Here is a 22,678-nt window from a genome sequence, read left to right on the forward strand (position 1 = left end):
CTGGCTGCCACTTTCCACAGCCTCCTCCTGGCTGCCACTTTCCACAGCCTCCTCCTGGCTGCCACTTTCCACAGCCTCCTCCTGGCTGCCACTTTCCACAGCCTCCTCCTGGCTGCCACTTTCCACAGCCTCCTCCTGGCTGCCACTTTCCACAGCCTCCTCCTGGCTGCCACTTTCCACAGCCTCCTCCTGGCTGCCACTTTCCACAGCCTCCTCCTGGCTGCCACTTTCCACAGCCTCCTCCTGGCTGCCACTTTCCACAGCCTCCTCCTGGCTGCCACTTTCCACAGCCTCCTCCTGGCTGCCACTTTCCACAGCCTCCTCCTGGCTGCCACTTTCCACAGCCTCCTCCTGGCTGCCACTTTCCACAGCCTCCTCCTGGCTGCCACTTTCCACAGCCTCCTCCTGGCTGCCACTTTCCACAGCCTCCTCCTGGCTGCCACTTTCCACAGCCTCCTCCTGGCTGCCACTTTCCACAGCCTCCTCCTGGCTGCCACTTTCCACAGCCTTCTCCTGGCTGCCACTTTCCACAGCCTTCTCCTGGCTGCCACTTTCCACAGCCTTCTCCTGGCTGCCACTTTCCACAGCCTTCTCCTGGCTGCCACTTTCCACAGCCTTCTCCTGGTTGCCACTTTCCACAGCCTTCTCCTGGCTGCCACTTTCCACAGCCTCCTCCTGGCTGAGGCTTTCCTGTGTAAGAAAAAGGGACTTAGTTTTTTGGTCATCAATCACACACGATTTTCAGCTCATGACTGTTGCAAATTGAATGTTAACAAATAGAAAAGACTATCATTCTGAGCCCAGCATTTTTCATTCTTGTCCCAATCATTTTTGGCTACTACTGTCTATTGATATGTAAAACACTTTGTTAAATCAGAAATTAGTGATCAATAATAACATCTAGTTAACATCATTAATTTTTTGACAATAATTATGTTGAACAATGCTATACCTGACTCAAGCTGGGCTCCTCCACATCTTCCTGGCTGGAAGGCCCAGGTTGGACATCGAAAGCCTCAGCTGGGGTAGAAGGAAGAGTGGAGAATGATGGCCTGACTTCAGTCTGGTCTGACAGAAAACGCAGTCTGTCGTAGTACCACAGCCTGGAGACATAAGCGTTATCTGTTGCTGCTCCTGATCTGTGGGAATCCTGGACCTTCTTGCGCTCCCTATTATATATGCTCCTCAGGCCACCAATTTTGACCTTCAAATAGGGGATGGTTGCCGTGAGGATCTGCGGCTTCACCAATTCCAGCAATTGATCCAGCGCTGCCTTCCTCTATATACCCCTCCTCTGTATACCCCGCCCCTTCTTTTTTGGCGCAGTGGGAGAGCACATGGCGGAAAGACAACAGGTGCATGAGAATAGCAGCAACGAGGAAAGCCCGGAGCCAAAAACGTTCCGATCCAGGAGGAGATATAAGGCCTCAAATTTGTCCTTTGTGGAGATGGTGGACATCTTGAAGAGGGCCGACTATGATGGGAAGTATGGACCGTACAGCAACCCAAATGTGAGAAAGGCCAAGATCATGACTACTTTGGGGTACGACAATCCAAGGAGCAACAGAGGAAACTGAAATTGCGGGAGCACGATCAGTACAGAAGGATCAAAAGAGTGCTGCAAAAAAGTAAGTAGTTGTTGTTTGTTCCTATTATTATTATTATTATTATTATTATTATTATTATTATTATTATTATTATTTGCATGCTGCTCCATGTGCTTTTCTTTACTGTTGTACAGTTTAAAATGGCACCTTTCAGGTTCATGGGCACAGTAACCGATTGTAGTAAACATTGTTCTTCTCCCACTAATACAATGTTTTTGGCAGATGCGGGTTAACTACATTTGGTCATGCTTATTTGTATTAAAAGAAGTTTTACATTGTTGTCTAGATGGGTTTGTAACTAGAATGAAATGCTAACTTGATTTAGTGTAAGGAGAGGACATACAGCAGCTGTTTACACATCTGGACGCAGGAGCACTAGTGTGGGACAACAGAACATCCTTTTTAGGGTGTCCCACACAGGTGCTCCAGTGGATACAAGGGGTGTCTCCATGTGTGAAAATTGTACAAAAAAGGTAAGTATTCCAGCTTTAGAAAGGGAAAAAATAATGTCTTCAGCTTGGAACTCTGCCAAAACAGACAATTGTATGACACTTCCAAGCAATGTTTCATATTCCTATTTCTGGCATCAAATATCTGTGTGCTAAGTATACCTTTTTTTTATATTCACATAGGGGAGAAAAGACTCAGGACATCTGAGGACACCAGGGACCTTCAACCTCATAAAGAAGGTGAACTCCCCACACCACAACCTGAGGATGAGAAGACGTTTATGAAGTGGGTGAAATAGTGACCACAACAGGTGAGTGTCTGAGACCATTGCTTCAGATAATAGATGTATGCCTGCATATTTATAATACATGCTGTGTTTTTTGTTTTTTTTAGGAGATGTGGATGTTGTGGAAGAAGAATCTCAAGTGCAAGTGCCCAGATCCTCATCGGGGAGATAATGGGGTGCAATCAGGATTTAGACAAGTTAGACAACCCCTTCCTCGCAACTCAAGTAGGTGAAAGGAAGGGTTTGCACCCCCGAAACACGTCCATTGATCCTCCATGATGGGAGCTAGCACATGTTGACATTAGGCATGGGATCAGGAGGGAAATCCCCATTTTGAGTCCCAATTTGTGCGCATCTTCAAAATTTGACTTTTACAGGGTTGACATCACCCCATCTGATAAAGACAAGATCAACACAGTTTTGACATACTAATGTCAGATATTGCCTTCACTTTATCAAAGTTGAACTTTATAAGTTCCTGAGTTGTGTATGTTATGGTTTGAAACATGCCTGTTTATCCAAAAAAAGAATATTTCTAATGTCAAAAAAAATGTTATACACCAAAGATGTTGGTTTGTTCAAAAACCCTTTTATAACGCACATGTGAATGTGCTTTGAGTAAAATGTTTTATACTCAACAATGTGTGGCTTCTTCTTTCAATGCTCAATACCAGTTTTTGGAGTAAGTTGGTGTTTACAGTGACAATGGGGGTTATTTACTAAAGGAAAATCCACTTTGCACTTTCAGTGCAAAGTGGATTTTCCTTTAATAAATAACCCCCACAGTGCTGTAAAATTTGCCCCTATCAGGACATTTTCGGGACTCAAAACAATTCATGGTGCTGAAAAGGATGATTTTTTTATCATTAATGTATTACATACATTAACAACAAAAACAATGTGTGTGTGTGTGTAGCAGACCCACAACATAATAGTTAGCTGAAGAAGAGATTGTTACCTCATGTATCAAATAAATTATGTTTGCACTATTGAAGAAAATGGCTAAAAAGAAAAGCCCATTGGAGAACCTAGGAGACAGCTCAAAGAAACACAAGCAGTAAATCAAATGAAATATTAGTTCTGTTTCAAAAATAGATTTATTTAAAAAAAGTCTCAGACATTTGCTGGCATATCAATGGCCCCCCTACCCGCAAAGTATTCCATATATTTTTGCCGCACTTCGCTTGCGCTTTGGGGGGGGCAAGCCAGGACGGCCAGGTTCAAGTGCCGTCAGGCCCAACTGAGGCCACATAATTTGTAGCATTTTTCCTTAAAAAGTTGTGCATAATGCAGCATGCAAGTACGATATGGTTTCGTTTATATTCTGCCATGTTGATTGCAGTGAGGAATAGGCGGAACCAGCTGGCCATTATGCAGGTATGACGTTCTGCCTCCTGATTGGTGGGGAGGAAGGTTAGTGTGAAAATAGCGAAAATTTATTTGCTATGGTCACACAATTGGGTGGGATCAGGTGCACTCTCTGCGCCCCGAGCCCACCCTATTTTTAAGCCTATTAGAGCCTCCGGCTCTCATCAGGTGTTTTAAAATATATCACCCCCTCCCACCCCAGCCGTAGGAATCCATGCATCCAGCGTCCTGAAAGGGTCCAGGTGCATGGATGGGGGGGCAGCGCCCGTGCGCTCATAGTGCACAGGCCGCCACTGGAAGTGCACATTGATGTCAGGAGCCGCAAAGTTAACCCACAACATTGATGTCAGTTATGAACGATCCTAAGGTCCGAACCTTGGCTGTTTGGACAAACAATCGACCATTTACTTCAGTGATTACTAACATGATTATGCTTCCCACTGTCAATAGTTGTTAAGGACAATGCTGGGTACAGGCACCACTGAGTCCTTAACACCCCAGTGACTTCACTGGCTCCTTTCATTTAAATGGCCGGGAAATCCTGGCCATGTAAGCAAAAAACATCATGGGGGTTCCCCAGTGATTAATGCAGATCTGGTATAAAATTGCATAGGAATCCTAAACAAAAAATGGTCACCATACGGCATATTTAGAACTGACAACATTTTAAATTGCTTTCCATTAACCTTTTGACACAAATCCAAACAATGTCTCCTTGGTACAGACACCCCTGTAGTAAGGTGAGTTCCTTAAGCTGATTTCCCCTAATTTATTACAGTAAGTACTCCATACTCCTTTTCCCTCCAGTACAAGCCTCCCACATTGCTTTTCCCTATAGTAGAGTGAATTCCCTTCACTGCTTTCCTGTGTAGTAAGGTGGGTTCCCTTAGCTGCTTTCCCTTGTAGGAGTCCTCCACACTGCTTTCCCTGTATTGCAGTGAGTTCCCCAAACTGTCAAAACATTTCTCAGCACACTTACCAGCTAGCCTGCAAAACAACCAAATTGGCCCTGTCTAACAGTTTAGATTAGCAGTGGAGGGTGGGGCATGAAATGTCCCCGCCCAACACATATGGGATATTGGCAGACCAAATAAAGCAGTTAAACCAGTTTTTGTCAATTTTTTTGTACTTACCTGTGATTGGTCCTGATCATCAGCAATGGTCCTGGCACGAGCAGTCACCTATAAAAGAACAAAAATGCGTCATTAGTAGTGCTGGAGCAGGCTGGCTCGGATGACCATGAACAGTGGCTGTGTCTCGCTTACACCTCCTTCCTCCACATCGTCCGCTGCTCCCCCTCCGGCTGCTACGACATCCCGGGGCCGCCTCCATTCATCCTCGGCCCTACTTTTGTTGTCCTCCCACCTCTGATACTGGATCTTCCTGCTCCTGACCCTGCCTCTTTCTCCCGTTGAGAACCTCCCATTGACCCTGTGATGGTGATGCAAGATGATGTATACGATGTTAGCTGAAGACATTGCGGATATTCTCCGGTATCTGACGCTGGAGCATGAGCAGATCATCCCGCAGCTTTGATGAAGAGGACTTGCAAGAGGCCACGCAGGTTCGAATCCCCGTCCAGGACGAGAGATTCTGAACGTGGGGAGAAGACTTCACCTAAAAAAAGGAGGTAAAAAACATACTGTACAGCCAATATTTCATGATGATGACGTTGTGCATTTATCTAATAGAGCTGTGTTGCCTGATGATCCCTCTGTTCCTGGTGAGCTGCTGCAGGATCTGTCTGGAAGTAATGTGGTTGCTATGGCTACCAGAGACGCACAAATTCCTATGCCTCCTGGTGTTGCAGCGATTGAACTGATTCCACAGGGCACAGTTAACCCTTCAAGGTCTGATGTGCCAGTGTCTAGAGGTGAGTCTTTTGATACTTCGATTTTGACAGACTTTGCTATGTCTATGTCTACCTTACCGTCTAAGTTGTTACCATTCTCTTCTGCATTACCTCAACCCTCCGATTCTTTGGGATTAGCTTCTGTATGGAGGGAGAATATACCTAATACTGGTAATTCTCCTGTTGTGCAAAATGTTTCCCTGACTGCCCCTATGATGTCAGCGGGGTCTTTCCCTGCTTCTTCCTCTCTTGTACCTGAGGCATGTATGAAGGAAGTTCTTTCGTGAAAAATGTCGCCGTTAGGTTTCCACCTTCAGGTTGCCATTAAAGAGAAGATATGGAAAGGGGAATATATAGAATTACTTTCTTTATTGCCTTCAAATAAAGATAATAGAATTGATAAAAAGGATGGTGATAAATTTGATGATGATAAACGCAGGTTGGTTTCTCCTAACTTCAATAACTGGTTACAAACCTTTTGTATATATGCTAGTATTATGGGGGAACGTCGTCCAGAATCATGCAGTGGTCTCTTCCAGCACGTAGAGGTAATTTTGGAAGCTAATAAAAAATTTCCAGGTCTTTCCTGTTTTTTTTTTTTTTTATGACGAATCTTTCCGTCAAAAGCTTTCGATACACCGTTCTTTAAGATGGGGAATGAAAGATGTTGGAGAGCTGAATTTAGATGTTATGGTCCGAATTTAGGTCTACCTGCATCCCATTTTGCTGTATATTGGTACGGTCAACGTGGCATGAAATGGACTGATTTACGTGAAACTTTGTCTTTGTTATATTTACAATGGCCTGTTCACATTATTGTTTTCCATTTGTCTGGTAACAACATTGGTCTCCGCAGAACTTTGGACATAATTTTTTATATTAAATCAGATTTGATGTGCATTCACAATGTCCTTCCAAATTGTGTCTTGATTTTTTCGGAGATCATTCCTCATTTGCGTTGGCTTTGCCCTCAATGGAAACATTTTGAAAAAAATTGTAAAAGAATTAATAGAGCTGTTGCTAATTTTATACCCGTATTGAATGGTTTATCTTATAGACACGTGGATATGGAAGGGGGTATTCTTGGTTTTTACTGTCCTGACCAAATACACTTGACTGATATTGTACTGGACTTCTTTAATATGAATTTACAGTCATGTTTAAAATTGGGCGTGGGCCGGTTGGGGTGTCATGCTTATGGTACATAAGCATGGCATGTGGGACTATAAGCTATAAATTTATTAGCTCGAGCTCTAATAGCTTAGCTAAAATGTGTTGTTGTTATACTTAATATCGCTATTGTAATATATTCTGTTAAAATAATTTATTATATACCTATAATAAAGGGCCACTGCCATTTGAATCCACAGACATATGAGTCCAGTGTTCTATATTATATAAGTTAAAGTTATATAGAATGTGTTCTGCCTAATGTCACATAGGAGTGGGGGGTGGGGCATGAAATGTCCCCGCCCAACACATGAGATATTGGCAGACCAAATAAAGCAGTTAAACCATTTTTTTGTCAGTTTTTTTGTACTTACCTGTGATTGGCCCTGATCATCATCAACGGTCCTGGCACGAGCAGTCACCTATAAAAGAAGAAAAATGTGTCAGTAGTGCAGTCGGCAGGGATTTGAAGAAAGAAGCACATTCCGCCCTCCCTCCCATGTCGCGGCTCGCGTAATGAGGTCTTGTCCCTTTCTTTTGAAGGGGGACTTTAAGCTATACATGTATTAGCTCGAGCTCTAATAGCTGAGCAAAAATGTGTTGTTGGTATACTTAATATCGGTATTGTAATATATGCTGTTAAAATAATTTATTATATACCTATAATAAAGCGCCGCGGCCATTTGAATCCACAGACATATGAGTCCAGTGTTATATGTTATATAAGTTAATGTTATATAGAATGTGTTCTGCCTAATGTCCCATAAATACAAAGGGTTTTGTTTGCACACATTTTCAAATATATGCGTAAGCCGCAGTGCCCACGCCAAGGGACCTCTGTGTATATACTGCAATCCTAACTCAAAAATTTCCAGAATCTCCATAGTAGGAGCACATATACGAATGGATAGATTAAAGCGGTTGTATACCCGCAAATTTTTTTTTTTTTTTTTTTTTTTTTTAACCCTGTAAAGCAAAAGGCATAATGAGCTAGTATGCACCGCATACTAGCTCATTATGAAATACTTACCTTAGAACGAGGCGTCAGTATCTTACCTGGTCCACGCCGAGGGAGCTGTCATGTTGCCTCGGCGTGTCCTCCGGGTATCGCGGTTCCAGCGCTGTGAGTGGCTGGAGCCGCGATGTCATCACGGGAGATTTCTTACTCGGCTAGGTCCGGCAGCTGCCGGGCTTCAGCCGAGAATCCCCTGTGCGCATGCGCCGCTGCAGTCAACGGCGCATAGCAAGGGGAATATCTCCTAAACCGTAAAGGTTTAGGAGATATTTTTTTTACCTACAGGTAAGCCTTATTATAGGCTTACCTGTAGGTAAAAGTAAAAAAAAAGACTATACAACCGCTTTAAGTGCAGGTATGCCTGTAGGGAGTCCACCCCTCCTTAACCTCTTCCCGACAGCCCGCCGCCGTCATACAGCGACAGTATGGCACTCCTGCACAAATCGCTGTAGCTGTACGGTGGCTCGCGCAGGCGCTGTTGCAGGCCAACCGCGATTGCCTTGTAGATAGGCAGTTCCCCATTCTGCCTATGTAAACAAGCATCTCCCTGGTTTGTCTAGTGACATGTCAGAGATCTATTGTTCCCAGTGATCTCTGTCATGTCACTGGTAGCCCACCCCCCTACAGTAAGAACATGCTGAGGAAACACACTTAACCCCTTGATCGCCCCCTAGTGTTAAAGCGGGGTTCCACTCAAATTTTTAACTTAATCTTACCCCCTTCAGTTAATTGCATAAATGTTGAAATGCCGCACGAAAATTTTTTTTTTAATTGCTGTAATTACCTTTAAATTGTACTATATTGTGGCACTTCTTGTCTCTCCTCCCATGGGAGTAGGCGTGTTTATTGCCTTTCCCCGGCGCCGCACTGTCTCCTGGGAGCTTAGTGTCAGGCTTGCCAAGATTCAGTGCGAGACAATGGTCATGCGTGTGAACAAGCTGTGAATGAACAGCATTCACCACATCCAAGGAATCAATGCTTGTGGGCTTCACATGCCCACAAGCAAGATGGAAACAGCCAGCATCACATTTTTTAAGTTATTCTTCAGTACGAAAACACCCAAACTGTGAGTATTATTTTGGGATTAGCAAAGTGTCTCAATGACCTAAAAAAAAAAAAAAAAAAAAGATAGGTCGCCGGACTCCCGCTTTAACTCCTCCCCTGCCAGTATCATTTTTACATTGATCAGTGCGTTTTTTTAGCACTGATCAATGTAATAATGTCACTGGTCCCCAAAAAGTATAATTTGGGGTCAGATTTGTCCGCCAAAATGTCAGTCCCGCTAAAAATCGCAGATCGCTGCCATTAGTAGTAAATACAATAAAAAATAAATAGAAGTCCCTAAATCTATCCCCTATTTTGTAGACGCGATAACTTTTGCGCAAACCAATCAATATACACCTATTGCGCATTTTTTTTACCAAAAATATGTAGTAGAATATATATCAGCCTAAACTGATGAATAGATTTGTTTTTTTATATTTTTAATACAAAAAGTGCTATTGAGCATTGAAAGAAGAAACCACACATTGTTGAGTAGAAAGCCTTTTACTCCGTGCACATTCACATGTGCGTTCTAAAACATTTTGTGGTAGAAAAACCACATCTTTTTTTCTTTTAAGTTTTACCTTGAAATTTTTGAAAAAGTACATAACATACACAACTCTGGAACTTAAAAAGTTCAACATTGCAGAAATGAAGGCAATATCAGACATTATAGTGTGAAAAATGTCTTGATCTTGCCTTCATCAGATGGGGTGAAGTCACCCCTGTAAAAGCCAAATTTAGAAGATGCACACAAATTGTGAGTCAAAGTGGGGATTTCCTTTCTGATCCCATACCTAATGTCAACATGTGCTATCTCCCATCATGGGGCATCAATGGACGTGTTTTGGGGGTGCAACCACTTCCTCTAACCTACTAGAGTTGGGAGGAAGGGGTTGCACCCACAAAACGTATACATTGAAATCCCCTGATGGCAGATAGCACATGTTGACACACTGTGTGCATCTTCCAAATTTGGCTTTTAAACTATTAAAACTTTAGAGAAATTTTGTAAAAAAAAATAAAAAAGCTGTAATCTTTTTTGGATTTAGATTCTCCCTAGTACATCAATCATGTTGTTCAGTCTTTGCTCAATCTCCTTGGTTTTTTCTTTGATAAGGTCTAAATCCCGACTACACCACATTCGGTCCTGGATAAGCCATTGTGCACTGTCACTGGTGAAATGAGTAGATTGTTCTTCCACAGCCTGCACATCACCTAAAATAAAAATTACACACCATGTACACCACCAATATGCAGGTATACATGTATTATCTGAATCTGTGGTGTCAGACACTGACCTGTTGTGACAATCTCAATCACTTTTTCCACCTCTCCTCCCTCCACATTCTGAGGTTGTGGTGTCCTCTGCTCCACTTCTTCCTGAGGTGTGGTGTTGCTGGTGTCCTCAGACAGACCGAGTCTTTTCTCCCCTATGAGAATGAAACAAAAGGTATACTTAGCACACAGATATTTGTGGCCAGAAATATGAATGTGAAACATTGCTTGCAAGTGGGGTACAATTGTCTGTTTGGGCAGAGTTCCAAGTTGAAGACATGATTAATTCCCTTAAGGCCCCTTTCACACTGGGGCGGCGGCGGCAGTAAAGCGCCGCTATTGTAAGCGGCGCTTTACCGTCGGTATTTGGTCACTAGCGGACGAGAAAGGGTTAAAAACCACCGCAAAGCGCCTCTGCAGAGGCGCTTTGCCGGCGGCATAGCCACGCTGTCCCATTGATTTCAATGGGCAGGAGCGGTATACACTCTGCTCCCTCACCGCTCTGAAGATGCTGCTAGCAGGACTTTTTTTACCGTCCTGCGAGCGCACCGCTACAGTGTGAAAGCCCTCGGGGCTTTCACACTGGAGACAAAGCAGCGGCACTTTCGGGTCGGTTTGCAGGCGCTGTTATTAGCGCAATAGCGCCTGCAAACCGCCCCATTATTAAAGGGCCCTAACCAAACTTGAATATTTTCCTTTTTTGGACAAGTTTCACACATGTAGACACCCCAAGTATCCACTGGAGTACCTGTGTGGGACACCTTAAAAAGTTTGCTCTTGTGTCCCACACTAATGCTCCTGAGTTCAGATGTGTAAACAGCTGCTGAGTGTCCTCTCCTTACATTACACTGAATCAAGTTTGTAATTCCCTCTAGTTACAAACACATCTAGACAAGAATGTCCTAAACTTCTTTTAATACAAATTTAGCATGACCAAATGTAGTTAACCCTGTATCTGCCCAAAATCGTATTTAGTTGGCAAACGAATGATGTTTTTTACGACCGATTACTGTGCCCATGAACACGAAAGTAGCCATTTTAAACTCTACAACAGTAAAGAAAAGCACATGGAGCAGCATGCAAGTAATACTAATAATAGGAACACACGACAAGTACATACTTTTCAGAAGCACTTTCTTGATCATTCTGTACTGATCCTACTCCTTCAATTTCAGGTCTGACCAGCGTTTCGTCAATTGCTCCTTGGATCGTCATACCCCAAAATCCCGGCGCAGACTCTTCACAACTTTAGTCATGATCTTGGCCTTTCTCACATTTGGATTTAGGTACGGTCCATACTTCCCATCATAGTCAGCCCTTTTCAATATATCCACCATCTCACCAAAGGACATATTGGAGGCCTTAAATCTTTTCCCCCGGGATCGGGACGTTTCTTGCTCCGGGCTTTCCTCCTCCTCGTTACTGCTATTTTGCACCTGCCGTGTCTCCGCCATGTCGTCTCCCACTGCGCCAAAAGAGAAGGGGCGGGGAATATTCTAGAAAGAACATCAGGGGCGAGCGAGGCAGGCGGAGATTCACGCATGCGCAGTGTATATAAATACACTACGTTCTGTGTGCGGAGGAAGGAGGACCGGAAGCGCCGAACGTTATAACGAAGGTAACATTTTAACTTTGGACATCAGTGGCCTATACTGATTCGAGATTGAGGCCTATATTGGGATAAGATTAGGAGAGTTTAGCCTGATATTAATGTTTTGGTCTTGTGTTTTGTCTTTCAGCAAATATGAAACAATTCAAAGACCCTGAATTCATGGGCCAGTTCATAGACAGATACAGGGATATGAGAAATTTGTGGGAGGTTAAAAACCCCTTATATTGCAATAAACTAGCTAGGAAGGCATCGCTGGAGAAACTGCTGTGAAGACGCAGGTCCCCGACGCAGACATCAAGTTTGTGGAGAAGAAAATTGGTAGCTTGAGAAGCACATATAGGAAGGAGCTTAATAAGGTCCAGGCTTCCATGAGATCAGGAGCTGCAGCAGAAGATGTGTATGTACCCAGTCTGTGGTACTATAACAGGATGCGGTTTCTGGAAGACCAGATGGAAGCCAGGGAATCACTTTCCACACTTCCATCCAGCCTTCCCTCAACCCCAGCTGAGGCGTCCGAGGACCAACCTGGGCCTTCCATCCTGGAAGAAGTTGAGGAGCCCAGCTGGAGCCAGGTATAGTATTTTTTTTAAATATTTATTGTCCAAAAATGATTGTTGTTAACTAGATATTATTGCTAACAAATTAATGATTTAACAAAAAGTTTTGACATATCAATAGCCAGTAGGGGCCAAAAATGAGTGTGACCAGAATGAAAAATGCAGGGGTCAGAATGATAGTCTTTTCTTTTTATTAACATTCAATTTGCAACAGTCATGAACTGAAAATTGTGTTTGATTGATGAACCAAAATCTAAAACTCCCTTTTTCATACACAGGAAGACCTCAGCCAGGATGAGGCTCTGGAATGTGGCAGCCAGGAGGAGGCGGGGGTAAGTGTCAGCCAGGGGGAGGTGGGGGTATATGTTGGCCAGGAGGTGGCCAGACCCAGTAGCCTCACCCAATCCCAGGTGGCTCCCCTCTGCCTTACAACAAAAAGGGCCAGGAAGGGGAGTAACGTGGAGGAGGCAGCACTGGTCCTCATTAAGGACGCCAATGTGGCCCTGAAAAGCCCCCCCGATGCTGAAGAGGCCTATGGCTGCTATGTAGCTGCTAAATTGCAGCAAATAAAGGAGGGCCAATGCTTCAGGTGTGAGAAATTTATTTTTGAGGCCATTCAGAAGGGGTTGAGTGGCCAAATAAGTGATAACATGCATTTATGTGTGCTCGCCGATCCTCCTCCTCCTCCTCCTGCCACAAGTCCACCTCCAGAGCCACAACCTCCAAGAAAGGCTGCAGGGAAGCGTGGAGGGAAGGCTGCAAGGAAGACATGAAAGTGATGGCCTGGGTTCAGTCTGGTCTGACAGAAGACGCAGGCAGTGGTAGTACCACAGCCTGGGGACATATATGTCATCTGCTGCTGTTCATGATCTCTGGGAGTCCAGGTCCAGATTGTGCTCCCCATTATATGGACTTCTCAAGCTACCAATTTTATTTTCAAAGTTGTTGATGTGTGCCCTGGGGTAGAAAGGCTTCGCAAATTCCAGCAGTTTCTCCAGTCTTGCCTTCCTCTTTATTTTGTTATCAGCCAGAATAAATGGAAATTTTTTTTTTTTTTGGAAAATACTTGCCTATGTGTTTTTCTTCAAATAGGACAGTTTGTGAGTAGGCAGGTACATTTCAAAAATACAATGTCAAATTAACAAGGGACACAAATCAACCTCCTTGAGCTTTAAAAATACAAGAAGATAATGTTGTTGTGTAAACTTGACACACAAAAAAAAAAAATCATGGAAATGACTAGAAAATAATTTCAAAATATTCCAAAAAAAGGAGTTCTTGATTAAAAAAAAATAAAATGACAATGAAAAAAAAATTCCAGACATTATTATGGAGATTTGGCTTTAAAAACAAAAACGATTATTCATGAGATCACGAGAAATAATAAAGAAAGAAGTTTGTGAGAACTCTGAATATGAGCAGCAAAACAACTTCATTCTTCTAGCTTTTTAAAGAAGAAGATAATGCACTGCATTAAACTATTGAAAACATTTCAGCGTGACGAATGTGCCATCTCCATTACAAATGGTAGTTTTACCAGACCGAGTGCTTCCGTCTCGTACTTGAATCTGAGCATGCGTGAGTTTTTGCATACACACAAACTCATTTTCGGATAGGAACTTTTTCCGACCGAAAAATTGAGAACCCGCTCTCAGTCTTTTGCTGGCGGGAATTCCGCCAGCAAAAGTCCGATGGAGCATACACACGGTCGCATTTTCCGACCAAAAGCTCTCATCGGTCTTTTTCTGGCCGAATTTCCGATCATGTGTACGCGGCATAAGTGTTGTCAGTAATCCTAATACTTGGAAGTAGACTCAGCTGTCAAACTGATAGCCTAGTCCTGCAAATTACATTGTAGAGCCCATCTCCTGACAGCAAGAGAGGCTATTGACCCTGGTCCCCCCCCCCCCCACACACACAAACAACAACCAATGTGGAAGTCATTGCTGACAATGTATCCTCTTATTCTGCCCTGAGGCAACAAGCAGCCAGGCAAATTGTCAGTGAACCATCAGTGTTCTCCCTATCTAACCTGTGGAAAGGAGCTATCAGTTTAACAATCTGGGTCCTGGTCTGCTATCATTTATGAATGAAAGCTACTAATTATATGCCCATCCTGACAGGGGAAGCCTGGACCCTAAAGCTGCATACACACGGCCTGAATGTCGGGAGGCAACGGCCTGTTAAAAAAAAAAAAAAAAACGTCCGCCATTTGGCTCATGTGTATGTCAGGCTGTCTGACAGAAGCCAGCCAAATGGCCAGCTTCTGTCAGACATGCATGCTGGAAAACCAGCAGCCGACCGACTCCTGATCAGCACTCTCAGCCAATGGCAGAGAGCGCTGATCAGAGAGTTCTGGCAAGGGGGCCACCCCCCTGTCAGAACACAACAGCTCAGTGGGGGGGAACACTGAACTAACCTCGTTTGGTTAGTACAGTGGCTTTGACTGGAGCTATCAGTTTTCTTCCACGCAACCCGCTGGGTTGCACAAAAAGAAACACTGTAGTGTGTACCCGACAAATTCACACTGTATCTATGGCCAGCACCGTTAAAAAAAAAAAAAAAAAAACAGTACTGTGTTTGGAATTTATTCAATTTTACATTATAAAATTGTCAGACCGTTTTTTTCAATCACACAGAGCTTAGTCTCTTGGATTACCAGGTATTACATCATACCACATTTCACACTTTGCCGACACTTCCACCTAGAGCCCTTTATAGGGTACACAGGAGCTTCCACCTGCTCTTTTGTTACAGGATGGTCTGCATCAAGGTTGCTTCATACTCCTTGGACACACTTACCCTATTTTCTCACCCTACTCTGTGAGTACCCCACAAGGGATTACCCATAGTAATGGTGGAAACCAAGCAAAGGGAGCCACTGCCAGTCTGAATAGCTCAAAAGGAGACAGTATACTCATGCTTTAGAAGAACTAAAACTGACAGATTAGGAATAAGTGTTGCCCTACCTGGTAGCTGTTTAGTTTAAGGTGTATTGAACCAAAATGTATAAATTGTATTTACACCGCAAATTATGCCACCAACAAAAATGCACTAAAAGTGCTGGGACCATTGAGGAACCTGCAGGATTGCACTGGCAGGCTTGGTGGCTTTGCAGAACAAATTGTTATCAATGGCAGTGCTTTAGAAAACATGTACAACCCTAGGACACGGTCTGTGTTTGCTATGCGGAATGCCCAGTAATTACCCTAGGGACTAAGCAGCACATTTCTGTTTTTACATACTCTTAACAAGCAAGTAAGAACTCCAGTTGGCACATAGTAAATCTCTAATGGCTTTTTAGGGGGGTTAGCAGAGAGGAATACTGACTGTTACAGCTGATGCTCTCCTCCAATCCAGTTCTGGAATGTGGGTGGGTTGTCAACTTCCTCAAGTACAGCTTAGGACTGCTGGCCCTGTTTTGTATATGATGACATTGATGAGGGGGACAGCCACACAGCCTGTGAAGAGGAGCATCTTTAAGATCACAACAGACACTAAGCCCTGGTTCACATTGGAGCGATTTGGCATGCGATTTGACTTGTCAAATCGCATGCCAAATCGGTGGCAATGGCACTGTCCAAATTGGTGCGATGCTGCATTCCCCAAAGTAGATTCTGTACTACTTTTGGCGACTTCGGGGTGTGATTTCCATTGAGATCTGTACAGAAACCCGCATGCATGTCTCTGAAATTGCCCCTGAAATGGGGACTGACATGCAGAAATGAAATGGTGCGAGTTCAGCTGAACTCGCACCATTTCAGTGTGAACCTGGGCTGAAGCTGGGTTTCAGTCTTCTGATTTTAACAGCTGTTTACATTCGAAGGCTGGCAGGAGTTGCAATTTTAGTGCTTCTATTGTGAATTTAAGTCCCAGTTCACACTAATGCGGTGTAGGATTCGCAGCAATTCTTGTGCTTTTCCCGCACCGCATCACAATCGCACTCCGTTCATGCAAACCGATGCGGGTGTCTATGTTAAAATAATGACACTACAAAAGCGGTTTACAAAACAGTGTGATTATTTTAGGTTGATTAAAGTTATCTAAGTTATTAAAAACATCATCATGTCAGTTTCATGATGGAGTGATTGATGTTAGTATGAAGTAAATGGTGTGTGCTAATGTACAGAAAGGAAGAGGTGGAGCTCTAAGAGGAAAAGGTGGAGCCTAAAGAGGAAGAGGTGTGGTTTACAGATGATAGGACGGGTCTTAAACAGGAAGGGGTGTGGCCTTGACAGGAAGGGTGGGTTGTATTTAAATTAGGGGATGCATGAGTTTATTCAGGCCGAGGGCAGCACAAAACCTAAATACACCACTGCTACACTGACCTTCTTTCTTTCTTCCATCTTATGCTGGCATTGCTCTAGAGGCTGCTAGAAATAACCCAGGAGAAGTGCACTTGGTAATACTCCTAATGGTACAGGAGCCGTTGTTACAGAGGAAGCATCGGATTATGTGGCTCCTGTTACCTCTGTGAGCGCCTGCTTCCTCTACTGCCGACACTGGCTCAATACACTCTGATGCTTTGGGATGACGTCTGGGTTGGCAAGCCCAGATCGCGATCAATGAGTTGCTGACCCCTAGCATGTACTTCCCTGGTTTGAGGTCACGGGCCACATCAATTCTGACAGTAGAAAGACTTCCTCGCTGTCAGAATACACTGATCAGCACCATCAGCTATAGCAGAACTTGGTATTTAGCTGAACTGGTTAAATTTCAGTCCATGTTTGGCTGGCTTAAGGCAGATATTTCTGCAAATATCTCGCAATTCCTTGGAAAACAACTGGCTTTTATACAGTCATCACGGATCAGGGCTCAAACACACTAGGCTTGTTCTAAATTTTTTAATTTCAATTTAAGTGAACCATATGTATTTTTGTTCACTCACTCCTCCTCTTCTTTTAAAATGTATTTTATTTTTTTATTTATTTAAGGTACTTGTATAGCGCCGTCAGTTTTACACAGCTCTTTACATATACATTGTACATTCACATCGGTCCCTACCTTCAAGGATCTTACAATCTAAGGTCCCCAACTCACATTCATATACTAGGGCCAATTTAAACAGAAGCCAATTAACCTACCAGTATGCCTTTGGAGTGTGGGAGGAAACCCACGCAGGCACAGGGAGAACATGCAAACTCCAGGCAGGTAGTGTCGTGGTTGGGACTCGAACCATTGACCCTTTTTACTGCTAGGCAAGAGTGCTAACCATAAAATGATTATTATTTACATTGTGTGTACTTTTTTTTACATTTCTGTTAAATTTGTAAGTGCTAAATTAAAGAGGTTGAGAGGGGGATACAGGGGGTACATATTACTTTCCTCCCAAACACATTTGATCCAGATCTAGTGATGTCAAGAAGAAAGGATGGCTGTCTTTGGTCATCAAGCAGCAAGGAGGAACTTAAAGAATGTTCACTTCACCATACACAAGAAAAAAGGAACAATTCCCCAGTACTAAGTAAAGGGCACTTCACTGGACAGAGAGCTGTTAGTTCAGAGAAGTGAATCAGAAACAGTATTTCTTTATACAAACACTAGGTGTCACACTAACAATATGTCTGAGTAATTCTTTGGTTTAAATTATTTCATTTTTTTTTCATTATTTTCCCTTGTTCAGGGGATTGTAGGTAAAGACATCAGATGTGAAATGCGCAACATCAAATTATTATTTGGCCCTAACTAAAAGAGGAAGAAAGGAAACGTTCTGATTTCCAAAAACGATGCAACGTCCAGCAGTTTTACATTAGTTTACCCTTTTTTAAGAAGAAGACGTCTTTTTTTTTTTTCTCCAGTTTAAGAGATCAAGCACAGTGCAGAAGTCCATCTGCAAATTGACAGGATGACAGGGCAGAGGGAGGTTATTTTTTTTCATCTGTTTCTTCTTTTTTTTGACAAATCAGCATTAGGTAACACAGCTTGGCCAATTATTATCATATGAAAGAAGGATTTCGATCTCTGTGACCATTGCTGTTAATAGGCCTGATTGCAGCAAGTGTACAGTGCTCATAACATGCTCTATATTCATATGCAAAGTGCTGCGTGTGCTACTAACATCATGCACCTGTGCTGTAAAGAATAATTAAACATTAGCATGCATCTGAATTATAGCTTGTGTTTCGGATGTATTGCGATACAGAGGGTGTCCAAGAAGAAGAAAGAAATGGTGTTTACCAGAAAAAAAAACACACGCACAGAAGCACACAAAACAGTTGAATCAGCTATATTTTGGAAGTGAAAATGTCAGTCATTCTGGATTTTTGAAATTACAAACCCCTTCAAAAAGCAGACACCTTTGGTGGTCCTACTCTGTGTAGCTCCTTGATGTCAGTTAAAATTTGATATTAAAGCATAACTTTACCCATAACAACTTGATAAAAAATGATGTTCTTTAGCAAAGAACATACAGTCCACATTAATAATTATGCTACCAAAATTTGTGTGTGCTGTAAATTACCTCCAGCGTTGCAGCTGTTTCTTCTTTCTGGAGGCTGCCATTTTGTTGAAGCCGAGAACCCCAACAGTAAATCATAAAGCAGAATTAAACCCATCGATTTAACGGTTTCAAAAAACAGTTACATTCCTGGAATGCCGGGATTGCTAACTGTCACATTTGCTTGTGTCCTCAACCAAGCTGTCAAACCATTAAATGGCTGGCCTCATAACTGATCACATGTGCAGCATCATGGCAGTTGCAGATCAAACAGAAGCCGCTTTCTTGGCTGTAAAGGATAGGAGGGTTTAATTCCGCTTTATGGCTGTCAACAGATCGGCCTCTACAAATTTGGAAGTGGATAAAAATAGAGAGCAACTGAGCATGTGCAGAACAGGGTAAGACAGTGCATTACTGGATTAAAAAAAAATATAGGCGCTTATTTTTTATGTTTTACATAGCTATACCTGCAAAAGGGGCCAGACTGAAGTGATCTATTAGGACTTTATTTTCTGACTAAAGCTCTACTTAAACGTAGAACTATGGGGAAAAAATGTCATAACTGATGTAACTTTCACTAGCACTCTGTTTTCTTTATCGTACATCACGGGACACAGAGCCATAGTAATTATTATGTGGGTTATAGGCAAGCTTAAAGTGGAGTTCCACCCACTTTTACAACTCTTCAGCATCCCTCACTAAACTGTGCACTGTAAACAAATTGGACATTTTAAAATTTTTTTTCTCAGCACTTACTGTATATCTGCTATATTCATTTTTCACTTCCTCCTCCCTGGCCGCGGCCCATCGCATCATTTCCTGTTTGCAATGCCTTCTGGGAAGGGGAAGCAACTTCCTCTGACACTGCCGTTGCTATGGAAACTGACCTGAAACCTATTACACTGCTTGTGCTACACTGAGCATGTGCGAGATCTGCAAGGATGAAATCCAGGAAGAAATACAGTCTGGCTTCAGATGCCAACACTTAAGATGGCCACGGCCTGCTGTAAGTTTATAAAATAACAAACTACTGCTATAAACTAACAAAACAGACCTTAGTTTACAGACTAACTTTACTAGAATACATTAAGCTTGTGTATTATAGGGGTATTTTTATTTAAAAAGTATCATTTCGGCCGGAACACCGCTTTAAGGTGATGGACACTGGCACACCCTAAGACAGGAAGTCCACTCCCTATATAACCCCTCCCACTACTGGGAGTACCTCAGTTTTTTTGCCAGTATCTTAGGTGTTGGTCAGGGCCGTCTTTAATTTTGATTGGGCCCTGGGCAAACATTTTCTTGGGCCCCCCCCCCTCCATTCTGAGACATACAAAAAATAGCAGGTAGACTCAAAATCAGTTTACTGCAGCAGATCACGCAGCGATTGCAATTGTTTGCCAGAGGTTACAGCCTATCCTTACTGCTCACTGGCTGGTTTCTAGAGTTTACAACACATAATTTCTGCTTGCCGATTGGTTGCTAGAGGTTAATGTACATTATTAGCGCTCACTAATTGGTTGCTAGGGGTTACAGCACATCATTACCACTTACTGATTGGTTGCTAGCGATTAAAGCAGATCACTACTGTTCCCTGATTGGTTGCTAGAGGTTAATGCACATCATTACCTCTCACTGAGCAGTGGAGCAATCCCAAATAATTGAGCAAGTAAAGGGGCATAATAATACACATACTACAGGAGAGTGTCAGAGAGTGCAGACATACTACAGGAGAGGTTCAGAGACTGCGGACATACTGCAGGAGACAATCAGAGACTGCGGACATACTGCAGGAGACAATCAGAGACTGCGGACATACTGCAGGAGACAATCAGAGACTGCGGACATACTGCAGGAGATTACCAGAGACTGCGGACATACTGCAGGAGACAATCAGAGACTGCGGACATACTGCAGGAGACAATCAGAGACTGCGGACATACTGCAGGAGACAATCAGAGACTGCGGACATACTGCAGGAGATTACCAGAGACTGCGGACATACTGCATGAGACAATCAGAGACTGCAGACATTATACAGGAGATGGTCAGAGAACTTTCAGTAATGCACAGCTTTACAGTTTAATAACACAGCTCAGGGTTTAAACAGTCAGGCATTTTATGGGTGTAAGGACATACCTGGCCAGCCAGACTCACTACATACATTTAGGTGTGTGGGCGGGGCTTCCACTCTCTGCTCTCACTACAACAGCCGGGAGCTCCACTGATGCTTTTTTGGGGGGCCCACGTCACCCGTGAATTGGGGCCCCGATGACAGCTTTGCAGAGCGCACAGAGGACACGGGAGGATGTATTCCCACGCTAGCCAGCTGAGAGGGGCGGGGCCGGGAGCTCCACTGACGCTCTGACCCCGCCCACGTGCAGCCTGTGTACTCGGAATAGAGAGTCTGTAGTGAGAGCCAGTGATCGGAGTGGGAGTGTCATTGGAGCTCCCAGCCCCGCCCCGCCCCTGGACCTCTGTATTCACCAGCCAGTATAGAGTGGGCGGGGCAGGGAGCTCCACTGACGCTCCCACTCCGATCACTGGCTCTCACTACAGACTCTCTATTCCGAGTACACAGGCTGCACGTAGGCAGGGTCAGAGCGTCAGTGGAGCTCCTGGCCCCGGCCCCTCTCAGCTGGCTAGTGCGGAATACATCCTTCGTATCCTCTGTGCGCTCTGCAAAGCCGTCATCGGGGCCCCACTTCACGGCTAGTGCGGGCCCCCCAACAAAGATTGGGCCCAGGGCAAGTGCCCCGTTTGCCCTGTGCTAAAGACGGCCCTGGTGTTGGTCACGAGTAAAGATGTCCTATGCTGAGCTCCACTGGAATATTCCTTGCTGGGGCAGGCTATGCAACCGGATCCATTCAAAGTGTCTTTTTAGGCTGAATTGAATGGTACCTGGGCCTCGTGGCGGAAGAAATGAGGTTTAGCCTGTAACGCTTCTATTTTTAGAGAGCTGGACCCCGGGATCCAGTGCTTTGGTTTTTTCAGCCATAAAGTTTCCTGGCGGGGTGCTTTACGGGTCCAGGAGTGTGGATCCCCCCGATAAAAAGGGGCCCTGGTTCCTGAAGGTTTTTTAACGGAGCCCACCGTGAGGGGTGAAGATTGGGTCTGTTGGTTTTACCACAGAATCCCTGCGGTGGGAAAGGTAAGTGGAGATTTCTGAGGAAATTTAAATTTTCATATGAATTGTCTCTTTTAAAAGTAAATGTTGTCATGCCTAAAAGTCACCACTGGGGGCTGTATAGAGCAGGTACCTTGTCATGCTTTCCTTAGATCACTCTGTGTCAGCAGAAGCTGCAGACTTCCCTCCGGCTAGCAGTCCCAGGCGATCGGTGGTCTCTATCCTACAAGGTGGAGAACTTCTGGCGTCAATCGACATCAAGGATACATACCTCCATGTGTCTATTTTTCCGCTCACCAGAAATATCTACGTTTCGAGGTAGAAAATCTTCATTTTCAGTTTGTAGCTCTGCCTTTCGGTCTAGCTACTGCACCTCAAGTGTTTACAAAGGTCCTGGCCCCTCCTCTAGCCAGATTAAGGACCCAAGGTATAACGATTATAGCTTACCTAGACAATCTGATCTTGATAGACCAGTCGGTAGCCGCTTAGACCAAAGTATGGTCACCACAGTCAACTACCTGGAATACCTAGGTTGGATTCTCAACCTGAAGAAATCCTCCTTAAAACCATCAAGGAGATTAGAATACTTGGGTCTGATCATAGATACAGCCCAGAAAAGGGTATTCTTGCCTCAGGTGAATATCAGCTCCATAAAGGAACTAATTCAGGTGGTCAAGGCAAAGAAGAATCCTTCTATTCGGCTTTGCATGAGATTGTTGGGAAAGATGGTGGCTTCCTTCGAGGCCGTTCCTTATGCTCAGTTTCATTCGAAGCTGCTGCAAAACAGTATCCTATCGGCTTGGAACAAGAAGGTCCAAGCTCTAGATTTCCCAATGTGTCTGTCTCCAAAGGTGTGCTGGAGCCTCAGTTGGTGGT

Source organism: Aquarana catesbeiana, linkage group LG05 (genome assembly GCF_042186555.1).
Source record: "Aquarana catesbeiana isolate 2022-GZ linkage group LG05, ASM4218655v1, whole genome shotgun sequence".
In the NCBI taxonomy this organism is placed as follows: Eukaryota; Metazoa; Chordata; class Amphibia; order Anura; family Ranidae; genus Aquarana; species Aquarana catesbeiana.